Source organism: Siphateles boraxobius, unplaced genomic scaffold (assembly GCF_051911475.1).
Source record: "Siphateles boraxobius isolate OS27281-9 unplaced genomic scaffold, OSU_SipBor_1 35, whole genome shotgun sequence".
NCBI classification, from domain to species: Eukaryota; Metazoa; Chordata; class Actinopteri; order Cypriniformes; family Leuciscidae; genus Siphateles; species Siphateles boraxobius.
The window spans coordinates 9,794,170-9,807,955 of record NW_027508975.1 but is presented as its reverse complement, the minus strand read 5'-3'; positions in this window follow the sequence as shown (position 1 = coordinate 9,807,955).

The following is a 13,786-nucleotide window of genomic DNA, read 5'->3' as shown; positions in this document are numbered from 1 at the left end:
TTCTGATCATTGAATCTGATTTTGTCTGGTGTTTTTCACTGTCTGTATCACTTTGCTTGTCTGTGTTCACTGCGTTTCAGGCTGTCAGTCTGTGTGTTGCTTGGCAACACATAATGGTTGATGAGGCTTTGGGTTCTTTTGAAACTATTTTCAAAGAAAAAAGAAAAAATTGCTGGCCATATTGTTGCTAAAATGCAAGTTACTCAAAAATGAAAACTCTGTCGTTATTTACTCACTCTAATGTCTTTTCCAAAACCTTATTATGTTATGGTTCATTTAACACTCCAAAAATGACAAGAAATCATAATCAATATAATGTATATGACTTTTGATCGACATACTGTACAATAGCTTTTAGGGAGGAACAGAAGACACTTTCAGAGCTTCCCCTCTAGTGAGCTTAAAGGCAGGGTAGGCAATTTTCAATCCTTTAAAACACATGAACGCGTACAGCATGGAGCAAACAAAAGCATCACAAGAGACAGCGTTAAAGAACGTCATGCCTCAAAGCACATACCATTACAATAATAATGAATATAAACAACTTAAAGAGCACTGAGCCGTACCACCTGAGTGCTGCACATTCATTTCGGCATTGATAGTTTTGCCAATGAAGTACATAATTTAGAGTCATGAACCACTCTGAGTCATGGGTTTCCATCTCTTCCAAATTACAGTAGTTATGACGTGAACACAGCATAAACTCGTTGTTTTGGTTCAGGAGGAACTGTAAAAGGTGGCTGCTGTTTTAGTTGCGGTGCTCGGTGACTGACTTCTGTCTAACTCTGTATAGCATGAAATGAGCTGATGATGTATGATGTCTGCACGAGCAGGTGCGCGGAGGTATGAAAATACAAATGTTGGCAGGCAGGTAGGACATCGTATTGTTGCATTCGGACCGAATTTCCTATGCCTTCCACAGACTATATACAGGTGCTGGTCATATAATTAGAATATCATCAAAAAGTTGATTTATTTCAGTAATTCCATTTAAAAAGTGAAATTTGGATATTATATTCATTCATTACACACAGACTGATATATTTCAAGTGTTCATTCCTTTTAATTTTGATTATAACTGACAACTAACGAAAACCCCAAAATCAGTATCTCAGAAAATTAGAATATTGTGAAAAGGTTCAATATTGAAGACCCCTGGTGCCACACTCTAATCAGCTAATTATTTCAAAACACCTGCAAAGGCCTTTAAATGGTCTCTCAGTCCAGTTCTGTAGGCTACACAATTATGGGGAAGACTGCTGACTTGACAGCTTTCCAAAAGACGACAATTGACATCTTGCACAAGGAGGGCAAGACACAAAAGGTCATTGCTAAAGAGGCTGGCTGTTCACAGAGCTCTGTGTCCAAGTACATTAATAGAGAGGCGAAGGAAAGGAAAAGATGTGGTAGAAAAAAGTGTCCAAGCAATAGGGATAACTGCAACATGGAGAGGATTGTGAAACAAAACCCATTCAAAAATGTGGGGGAGATTCACAAAGAGTGGACTGTAGCTGGACTCAGTGCTTCAAGAACCACCACGCACAGATGTATGCAAGACATGGATTTCAGCTGTCGCATTCCTTGTGTCAAGCCACTCTTGAACAAGACACAGTCTCAGAAGCATCTCGCCTGGGCTAAAGACAAAAAGGACTGGACTGCTGCTGAGTGGTCCAAAGTTATGTTCTCTGATGAAAGTAAATTTTGCATTTCCTTTGGAAATCAAGGTCCCAGAGTCTGGAGGAAGAGAGGAGAGACACAGAATCCACGTTGCTTGAAGTCCAGTGTAAAGTTTCCACAGTCAGTGATGGTTTGGGGTGCCATGTCATCTCCTGGTGTTGGTCCATTGTGTTTTCTGAGGTCCAAGGTCAACGCAGCCGTCTACCGGGAAGTTTTAGAGCACTTCATGCTTCCTGCTGCTGACGAACTTTATGGAGATGCAGATTTAATATTCCAACAGGACTTGGCACCTGCACACAGTGCAAAAGCTACCAGTACCTGGTTTAAGGACCATGGTATCCCTGTTCTTAATTGACCAGCAAACTCGCCTGACCTTAACCCTATAGAAAATCTATGGGGTATTGTGAAGAGGAAGATGCGATACGCCAGACCCAACAATGCAGAAGAGCTGAAGGCCACTATAAGAGCAACCTGGGCTCTCATAACACCTGAGCAGTGCCACAGACTGATCGACTCGCCACGCCGCATTGCTGCAGTAATTCAGGCAAAAGGAGCCCCAACTAAGTTATTGAGTGCTGTACATGTTCATACTTTTCATGTTCATACTTTTCAGTTGGCCAACATTTCTAAAAATCCTTTTTTTGTATTGGTCTTAAGTCATATTCTAATTTTCGGAGATACTGAATTTGGGATTTTCATTAGTTGTCAGTTTTAATCATCACAATTAAATGAAATAAACATTTGAAATATATCAGTCTGTGTGTAATGAATGAATATAATATCCAAATTTCACTTTTTGAATGGAATTACTGAAATAAATCAACTTTTTGATGATATTCTAATTTTATGACCAGCACCTGTATATATATGGACTTTCAACCAGCATAACAGAAAATGTTTCTGGAACAAATCCCCCTGCCTTTAAAGCTTATGAACCACATCAATCTGATATGTGAACCAGAGCTATCAAAGAATCATCTCATTAGATAGATTTCTTTATGATTTCTTCCTTTGCGGTCAAAAATTCAGTCTGTCCCTAAAAAGGTTAGTTCACCCAAAAATGAAAATTATCCCATCATTTACTCACCCTTAAGCCTTCCTAGGTGTATATGACGTACTTCTTTCAGCCCAACACAATTAGAGTTATATTTAAAAAATATCCAGGCTCTTCCAAGCTTTAGAGTGGGAGTGGATGGTACCTTGTTTTTTGAAGCCTAAAAAAGCACATCCATCCATCATAAAAGTAATCCATACAGATCCAGAGGGTTAATAAAGGTCTTCTGAAGTGCAGCAATGCGTTTTTGTAAGAAAAACATCCATATTTCTGATTTTATAAACTATAATGACTGTTCCCTTTCAGTCGATAACGTCGGACGTAGTCGACGCCGACTGAAATGGGATCTCGCTAGAGAGCCTGTCTTCTTCGAGTACTATTGAACGAGCCAATGTAATTGGCGTGCGTGATTCGCATCACACACTCCGCCCCCGCGGCGCGGGTATAAATACGGAAGTGGATGCACGCACTAGTTGCCTTTCGCTTCGGAGCCGATCGTTTGATGTCTCTGAGAGTGCTGTTGTCTACAACGAGCGAGTGTGTCGGTGTTCTTCAGGAAGACTCTCCCAGTGCTGGTGTTCTACAGCGCGAGTGCAGCGGTGATCGCGAGCTTTGAGCTCTCAACTGCTGTTTTAACAGCAACAAATTTCTAAATGTTTGTGTGTGTTGATGGCTGGTTGGAGGGCGGAAAAGTGAGTGCTTCACTGTTTCAGTTCTCTGTTCAGTGTTGCCGCGGTCATTCCCCTGTGTGCTCCGGCACTGGTGACGGTCCTATTTTCTGAAAGAGCAACACGGGTGCGTTTGCGTCTTTTTCAAGATGTCATTCCGCCCGTGCGTTTCTGGGTGCGGTCGTTCCCTGTCTCTCTCTGATGGTCACAACTGTTGTGTCACGTGTTTGGCTTACAGCACGCTGAGACAGCTTTTGTGGACAGCTCATGTTTTCACTGTGGGAACATGACTGTCGCAGTGTTGAGGGCGAGACTCGCCTTCGTTCGCGGAGAGCGAGTCCCCATTACCATGCCCCACCCTCGGGTGCTGTGTGGGATGGGTGACCGGAGGATAGTGTTGGATGTCCCGCCCGGTAACCATTCCCTGTGGGCTCCTCACTCCTCCCTTCCACTGCAACCACTGGAGCCTACTGTGTTGTCTGCTGGTCCATCTGTAATGGGTGGGCCAGCGGTTTCACTCGGGGCTCCCCTGGAGGACAGGACGCCGATTGCAGCATCGGAGGGTGAGCTGACTTCTAGAGATGATGACTCGGCTGCATTGTCTCCCTCCGGGAGTTCAATGTTGCCCGAGCCGGATCCAGAATTATCAGCTATGCTGAAACGGGCCGCCGAGGCTGCCGGGCTCGAGTGGAACCTCCACCGTGTCCCGTTCAGTCTCGGTTGGAATCTGGAGTTTGGTATCTTGGGGCGGGCCGCGCTGGTTCTCAGCTCGCCGCCCCAGTGCCTTTCTTTCCCGAAATGCATGGAGAGCTTATCAGGTGGTGAACAGCATCTTTCTCTACCAGAAACTGCCTGACTAGCTTTCCCCCCTCATTACCCTTGATGGAGGAACGGTGAAGGGTTGCGAGGTGTCCCTCCATTGGAGCGGGTGCACCTGTGTCCGGCGGCCGCTGCCTTTTGGGGGGATCCTCGTCTCCCCCCTAAGGCCTGTGAGTTTCGTCTGTTCCGACGGGCAGAGCTTACAAAGCCTGTGGGCAAGCCCCTTCCTCTTGCGTGCCATGGCGTTGCTGCAGGAAAAAAGGGCACCCATGGCATGCACGAGGGTAATCCAGACCGTGCGCTCATAGGTGAGCACCGCACTGCATCCGACCTCACCCTCCGGGGTACGGGTGTCGTAGCGTGCGTGATCGGTCTGGCGATGTCCACCTTGGTGGTCCAGTAGCGCCTTCGTTGGCTCAGCCTGGTTGGTATGGCGGATGCGGACAAGGTTCGGTTCCTGGTCTCCCCAATTTCCCAGGTTGGGCTGGTCGGCGACGCGGTGGAGAACTGCATCAAACAGTTCTCTGCCGCTCAAGCGCAGACGGAGGTCATCCGGCACATCCTGCCCCGGTGGCCAGCTGCTGCCTCCACCCGCCGCCGGTGGCAGCTCCTCCGCCTGCTCGTCGCCGTGGGCGTTCTCCGGCCGCCGCTCCTGCTGGCCCTCCGCAGCAGCCTCCACCCAGGCCTCAGCATGGAGCCGGCCGCAGTAGAGACGCCCAGCCAATCCAGGCGCTGCCAAGCCAGGTGGCAAGCGACAGCGAAAGCATTCCGGAGCGGGCCGCCCAGGAATGGATGAGATGCTCTTGGAGTGGCACGATCACTCCCTCCCCCCGGGTGAGGGCCGGGTGGAGCCTTTGTTTGTGTGTGTGTCTGTTCCGCCGCTGGCTCCCTAAAAAAAAAAAAAAAAAAAAGTGGAGCAAGCGGTACCCACACTTCAAAGAGAGAGCAATTTCATCTGTTCCTGGGTCCCAAGAGGGCCAGTCTGGTGGGTGTGACCCTGTATAGCCTTACACCCCTCAGCTCCCCCTTGGTCGCCAGCAGGCAGCTTGGTGCGTTCGAGGACCCGGTCATCCGCCTTCTCACGCGCCCCTTGTGTCCTTCCCCTCAAGTACAGTGTCCTTCCCCTCAAGTGCTCCAGAGCCCGTTGGGTCGTCAGGTCAACTGGAAGAGAGTCTCGCCCACGGGCTGAGTATCTCTTTCTTAGTTTTGGAGAGGTACTCGGTCCAACATGTCTCTCCAATGAGAATGTGTTCAGCTGGTGTTGAAGTGAGAAAGGGTCCCACTGAAAGAACTTTCAGAGGCTCCTGGGGTATATGGTAGTCGCAGCCTTTGGCTTCCTCCATATGTGACCGCTTCAGCGCTAGCTTCACGATCGAGTCCTGAGGTGACCGTGGCAGAGCAGCTCACCCTGTGTGACTATAGTTCACCCTGTTCTGCTGCCAAACCCTCTTCAACAGAGGGGCCATGTACAAAGGGCGTGTTTTAACGGGGGCCTGGGCGACCCCCGACTACACGGGCATTCGTGCCTCGAGTTGTTAGACATTGCGGGTGTCACAAACTCTCCCGTCACCTCCTCCTTGGAGTCAGACGCTTCTGAGGGCGCCTTGTTCCACTCCTCCCGCTTACTCAATCGTGCCGCCATCGAGCCTCACGACAGTTATAGCCAGGGCAAGTGGAGACTCCATCCCCTGGGTCCGCTGGGTCTTGACCATTCCGGGGCCGCTCAATTGCCCCCCCGGTTTTATTTTTCCGCCAGTGTTTGGGTAAACCGAGCGGACTACCCTTGGACAAACACTGGGTCTCAGCTGCCCCGGGGGCCCGCAGAATACGTTTAACCCCAGTGAGCCTTCTAAGAAGTGACTGCGACTCAGGGTCGCCTTGCGCCTGCTCAAGTCAGTGAGATCATCACACTTCATGTTGAGCAGAGTTGCTCCTGAAACTCAGTGAAGTTCATCGCACTCAGGTGTTTAGCAGCAATGCTCCTGTAGCTCAGTGAGTCCATCACAGGTAGCTCAGTGAATTCATCACACGCAGTGCTGAGCAGAAATGCTCCTGGTGCTCAGTGAAGTTCCTCGCACTCAAGTGTTGAGCAGAAATGCTCCTGAAGCTCAGTGAGTTTATCACACTCAGGTGTTGAGCAGTAATGCTCCTGAAGCTCAGTGAACTTGTCACACTCAAGTGCTGAGCAGAAATGCTCCTGTCGTTCAGTGAAATTCTTCGCACTCAAGAGTTGAGCAGAAATGCTCCTGAAGCTCAGTGAGTTTATCACACTCAGGTGTTGAGCAGGAATGCTCCTGAAGTTCAGTGAACTTGTCACACTCAAGTGCTGAGCAGAAATGCTCCTGTCGCTCAGTGAGGTTCTTCGTACTCAAGTGTTGAGCAGGAATGCTCCTGAAGCTCAGTGAACTTGTCACACCCAAGTGCTGAGCAGAAAATGCTCCTGAAGCCCAGTGATCTTCACATGTTGTGTTGAGCAATGCTCCTGTCTTTTGTGCCCGTCACTTGCACCTACGTGCCAAGTCAGGAGAGGAACAGGTCTTCATAGTTGCCCCTTATTGGCCCAACTAGACCTGGCTCCCATCAACAGCCTTCCTGACTTCCCCGGAAAACTCTTCGGGGGCGGGGCACGATGGCACACGCGTTCTTCCCCCGGGGATTCCGGGCGGTCTTACATCTGAACGCGGAGGTTCAGGTGGCTATCACAAGAATGTGTGATAGTTACCATCACTTCTGCGAGCACCCCCTAGAATGGGGTAGCGTGCTTACGCCTTTAGAAGTGGAACCTAGTCGTTGAGTGCGTCTTCTCTCCAGAGGAGATCCTGAAAGCTTTCGATCACTTCAGTGCTCTCTTTCCTGCAAAATGGGTTGCAGTAGGCTGTTTTCCTAAATCACCCTCAAAATGATGTTGCCTCGGTGTTTAAACGACGCTCATCGTGTTGCAGAAGTATGCAGAAGCACGTTCTGATCGTCAGGTTCCTGAGGAGCAAGGTCTTGTAAATCCTTGTGTCCCTCTTTATCCTCTTGGGCCTTGTCCCTGGTGCGACTGCACTGCAGAGACCGCCCCTGAGCCACTGCAGGCAGTGAGTTAAAAATTCTGTTATATCAGTTCTCCTGCTCGCGTGGTCTCTACTAGAGGGTAGGGACTTGCTCGCTTTCGGTCAACGTATTGTGCCTGGAGTCTGGGCCGGCTAACTCTCACAAGCTGAGACCCCGGCTCGGATTGTGCCCAAGGTTCCTACCTCTCCCGTAATAGGAGCAGGTGGTGAGCCTGCAAGCGCTGCCCTGGAGGAGGCAGATCCAGCCCTGGCTTCTCTGTCCGTTCGCTTGGACGTGTACAGAATGCAAGTCATAGACCTCAGACCAGCTCTTCAAATATCTGTTGGAATTCAGCAGAGAGGGAAGGCTGTTTCCATGCAAAGTTGCACTTAGTGCTTGCCTTCATTTCGGCAAAGGTCCGAGATGCAACATGTCCACTTAGGTGTTGAGCTCCTCTATGATAAGTGTAAAGTGCTCCACCTGGGCGTTGACGATATGCTTTGCTAAAACAGATTCTAGAGTTGGGGGCTGGACGACACCTAGTTGAACCGCTGCCTCACGTGGGCTCCCTTCTCATGAAGCCAGTTTCACCGTGAGCCCGGTTCAAGTGTCGGCTTGCTGCGCCATTCCCCTCCTATGGACTGGATACGTGCGCCTTTCTACTCCAGTTGAGTTCCCTTAAAATTGAACCCTGTTGAGTTCCTCCACACCCCTCCGACGTCGGACGTGCGGAAGGTCTGGTGTTAGGCCTACCACTCGTAAGCAGTGTGGAACCTGTGTTAGGCTGGGTCCATATGTTGCGGTCCCTTCGGTGACCCCATATGTGTATTCTTCCACGATACGGCTCCCCGCGGTGAGCCCGTGTCTTCCCTCGGCAGAGTCTCTCTGCCGTCACTGTCCGGTGTGTCTCCCCCCGTCTTAGGCTGGAGCCACCCCAGTAACATTCCATATGTTAGACTGCCCGGTTTCCGCCCAGTTCATATGTGTATTCTCCACATTACCTCCCTCGGGTTGGATGTGGCTTCCGCAGCGTCCCTTCCTCCCAACGTACGGGGAACGCTTTCCCAGTGGTCCTGTAGGAACAGCAGTGACTTCCCTGGCCTAAGCCCTGTCCTTCCCCGCCTTAAGTTTGCGGGGGCATCAGGAGGCTTTGGTTTAGGCACTGGAAGGTGGCAGCGTTAGTGGCGTGTTCAATGGTTGATCCCATTTCAGTCGGCGTCGACAACGTCCGACGTTATCGACTGAAAGGGAACGTCCTGGTTGCGTATGCAACCCACCGTTCCCTGAAGGAGGGAACGGAGGACGTAGTCCCCTTGCCACTACCGCTGGACCACCGCTGACCCCGGGTTACTCTCGGCTCCTCAGCGAAAAGCAACTAGTGCGTGCATCCACTTCCGTATTTATACCCGCGCCGCGGGGGCGGAGTGTGTGATGCGAATCACGCACGCCAATTACATTGGCTCGTTCAATAGTACTCGAAGAAGACAGGCTCTCTAGCGAGATCCCATTTCAGTCGGCGTCGACTACGTCCTCCGTTCCCTCCTTCAGGGAACGGTGGGTTGCATACGCAACCAGGACGTTCTTTGGCAATGAGTGTACACGAGTGTAGTTCTGGCTGAAGAGTGGCCTCTGAAACGACGCATGACGTATTCACGAAGGTGGAAGCGCAGAGGATAGAGCAAAATAAAACAAAGATCACGAATTAGAAGTCTAAAACAAGAATTTTTAAAGAGAAATGTTGGAAGAGCTTGAGTTTGTTAGACGCGAGAGGCGTCTACTCTCACCTAAGCTTATGCTACTCCCACATCCTACGTCATGCGTCGAATCAGAGGTCACTCTTCTGCCAGAACTCAACTCGCATACAGACGTGACCGGCCGTTTTGTTCCTATAATGTGTGGAGTGCCGCGATGTGACCAAGAAAGCTCACCAGACACTAACAGATTCAGTTCACAATCAACCAGATTCCTGACTGAACACAGGAAATCTCGACAAAATCTCTCGCTGTCAAAGATGACTTTAGAGTAAATAAACATGGCGGACGACGGGCAAGAAGAAATGGTGATAATAGTGTTTGAACTGCTTTTTACAGAAAATTCACAGAAAAAATAAAAAGATTTGCATGAAGTTGTGTTATGCTTCCATCTTCTGTCAGCTCGCTTTCTGATTGGGTATCGTTTCTTCCGGGCAGATTCAATCACTCTTAACACACTTAACACCATAAGAATATAGAATCTATAGACAAGAATCTATAGAACCATCAAGATAATCGGGACTTTGCCTATTGTCGGAAGAGGAGAATTGGGCCCAAAATCGTCCCGATTATCTTGTAGTGTGTGCCTTTACATAAAGCTATCTTATAACTTCAGAAGACCTGAAATGGACTCATTTTATGACGTTTCCTGTAGTTTGAAAAGCATAAACATGAAAAAACACAGTATACGGGTTGGAACGACACGGTATGTATTATTTGTGGGTGGAATATTCTTTTTTATATAGAGTGACCTAAATTTTAGCTTTTTATTTTGTTTATTTTACTACCCTATTGGGGATTTTTAACCAGTTTTTTAGTTATCAATATTTGAATGAAATATGAAGAACACGACTGTTGCCCATGTGAATATTGCTGAATTTTATTATGATTTTATTACTATGATCTCAAATAGCGGAGAGAGCATCATTTTAAAAGGATCTTTACCAAATCTTTAATTTAAGTACTATAATTAAGTACAGTGTGTGTGAATGTAATAAATGATTAAATAAAGAGTGAAGTTGAAAGGATGTTCCTCACTTCACTAGATCATGATCCTCCTGATTGGTCTAAATACAATGTAAGAATACATACACAAGCCAAGGACTGGTCTACCACACTCAGGCGATAGTGTTTCCATGACAACTCAGGAGGACCATGAATGCAGAGACGAGCCAGTGCTTTCTCTGGTCATCTGTTCCTACTGTATCCAACACACACACACACGTATATATATATATATATAAAGTCAAGGCCCATTTGTGCGATTTCAGACAAGTTTAACATGGTGATTTGAAAAAGGAGAAAAGCGAAGTCACAAGATTTTATAGCAGAGAGCAGGACAGATATCAGCTTATTTCTATACACATCTATGACAGCCAGAACTCCCAGCATACCATCATCTATCAGTATCTCACAGCAAAGCACATTACTTTAATACAATGTCTCATAATTCACTTGCTGACAGCATTTAATTGAATATTTGCTGATTAATTGAATGTTTGCATGTGAGTGTCTGAAAAGTTGTGATTGTCTTGTTGCTCTTTAATTCTGTTATTCTGATTAAGGTAAGAAGCTTCACACTATTGAGCAAGTTCTGTCTGCCAGGATCAGTGTTTTCCCGCACAGATTTGACCTACTTCCAAAGCTGCGTCCCACATGTCTTTGAGAGAGAGAGAGAGAGAGATAAGGAAGAGGAAAGATGTGATGAGAGCGAGAGAATTGTAGCTGTCTCTCAGTGGGAGTTCTGAAGGATGTTCTGCTTTCCTCCACCATCAGCAAATATCTTCTCTCCTGTATACATTTCAAATATCAGCTAGAAAAACAAGGAATAATTCAATCAAAAAATGCCATTTATATATTTGAATATCATTCCAAAGCTGTTTGATGTTTTTCTTCCATAAAAAGGAACTTTAAAAGTCCATACTTATGTAAGCTTGTTTCTGCCAATTGCTATTGCAACTTTTTCTCTTGCAACTGTAAGTTTACACCTCGCAATTCTGATTTTGCGTGATATATACTTGCAATTGTGTGGGAGAAAAAATCAGAATGGCAAGAAAAACAGTCAGAATTGCAAGTTTATGTTGCAATTCTTACTTTATTTCTCACAATTGCAAGCTTATATCCAGCAATTCTGACATTATAACTCGGAATGGCAACTTTATATTATGCAAAATCAGAATTCAGAAATCAGAAATTTAAACTGGCAATTGCAAGAAAAAAGTCAGAATTGTGAGATCGAAAGCCGCAATTATCTTATAAAAGTTTTTTATTCTGTGGCGGAAACAAGCTTCCTTACATGCTAGTCCATAGGCAAGCAGTCATTTGGGGTTATAGTTTTGTGTAAGGAACAGATCAAAATTGTGGTTGTTATTTATGGCAATTGCCAACTTTAATATATATATATATATATATATATATATATATATATATATATATATATATATATATATATATATATTGTCATTTTTGAACAGCCCTTTGTCACCTTTCTCTTTCATTATATGGAAAGTGCCATCAGAAAATGCTGCCTAACATCATCTTTTGTGTTTCACAGAAGATGAGTGATGAGGGTGAGTAAATGATGAAAGAATTACTATTGCTTTAAATGGCCGATTTTCTTTTTTAAATCAGCTGGCATTAAAGAGCTTGGTGACTAATATGCCATAACATTAAAGCATGTGTGATATTTTCTTTTATGGGAGGAAATTATCTAAACGCCGAAAACTTAATTAGTTTAATCCAATTATGTGTGGGCAGCAGCGTGAGTACTTCATCACACACTTTGTTCCTCCTCTTGTAGGGGGCCACTGCAGATACACTCATATACCGAGGTTGAGATCATGGATAAGTCTGTCAGTAGGCACAATTCTACAAACAGATATCTTCTTGGTTACATTTAGTGTTGGGTTACAGGATACATCCATTCTCCCTCCATGACTTTCCTCAGCCTTGCCCTCAGCCTCACTTTGGCATAACGGAAATTTCCTTGGAGAGATTTTGGTAAACACACCGCAACCCAGTTAGTATGCAGCACCACGAAACCTCCTTGACTCACGCTGTTTGATATCAAACATTCTGTGAGTCTCAGTAGAAACACTTCATCTTTACACAGAGCTGACACAGATATCGAGAGAAGTTTCAAACTTAACTTTAGTTTATTTTATTTTCAGTAGGCTATAGCTTCACCATAAAAGTGTCTGTTTTACAAGATGGATGTGCTATTAAAACATAAAAAATGATTTCCCCTTGTTTTTTTAGTGATCACCTAAATGAAACAAACAACAAATGCTTAAAAAGGCTTGCACTTGTTTGATAAGCCATATCAAATGAAATGTTCTTTCCTTTCAGAACTCTCAGTTTAAGTCAGATTGTTAGAGGTTTGATATTTATGTAGCTTGCAGTTTACCTACTGCATTATGGGATGGAAGCGTGTCTGAAGCCTGTATCAGGTATCTGGGTTTACAGCACAGTTTTGCTGTCATTGCTATTAATAGTCCGCCGAGAGAGCGAGATATTCAAAAGCATTCTTGCCACAGGAGCCAGTGATACAGTATAGGAGCTCCTCTCCGTGAAACTGCTGACAGGACAGGAACTAAGCGCGACAAGGAAAAGCCATGACCCACTTATTTAATGTCTGTTTTAATACCAGACTTTATGAAGATAAATCTCCTTTACAGACTATAAACTACCTATAAAAACACCATCATTTGTTAAAAATATTAATATTTAATTTTGCCATATCCCACTCAGTTCCATAGAACCCTGACCTTGCGTACAGCGTCTTCTATTAGCTTTACCCATCACAGGAATAAATTACATTTTATAATATATATAAAAATAGAAAACTTAAATGCTGGTACAATATTTCAGTTTTTTACTGTATTTTTAATAATAAATGCAGCCTTGGTGATCATAAAAGAGACATTTGATATGGTGTCCATATTTAACTAATAAATAAAAGACAATCATCCTCTCACATTTGGTGCCTATGGTCGAGTCTGGTAGCTTCTGCCCGTTGAGATTAACCTCATTTGTACCCTGCCAGTGTTCTCCAAGTAACCTTCACAAAAGGCTGTGCACTGAGATCGCAGTATGTCTGTCTGTAGGGCGTTCACTGCTCTGACATGTCTATTGTACTTACGCATAAGACACACAGTCATGCACATGTGCGCATCATTTCAACCAGCTGCAGACACACACTTGATCTGACAGCACAGAGCAGCACAACACCCTCAGTTTCCCCTGCACCACTCAGACACACCCATATAAACATGCACTAAACAAAAGAGAAATCCCCACATATCCTTCTCAAAAACATCTTGTATAAAGGAACTTCTTATTTGTAGTAACCTGGCGGTAACCGGTTACCTGTTGAAACGATATGTTGACTAAGATTGCTTGTCTGTGTATCTGTCACTAGGGGAGGTTTGTCAGTCTCGTACACTCACATATAAGCTAAACAAGACCTTTGAAACGACAGGCTGGCTTTCAGTCGCTGTTGATTATGGATGGTTGTGTAACACAAATGCACCTGCATGGGTTTTCTGTCTGTCTGCATATGGATGCAGGGCCTCTTCTCACAAAATTGCATGTGAAAGTAGAAGTTTAGTGCCTGTGAGAGGGTCAATTTGGGGTAAGAGAAGACCTGGACTGGATATGTTCAATTATGATGGTCTTTCTGTTATTACTAAAGACACCACTGGATCATTAAAAGCAGATTATTAAATTAGTGGCTGTAATTAAATGTACACTGTAAAATTAAAAGATATTTGAGGCATCAT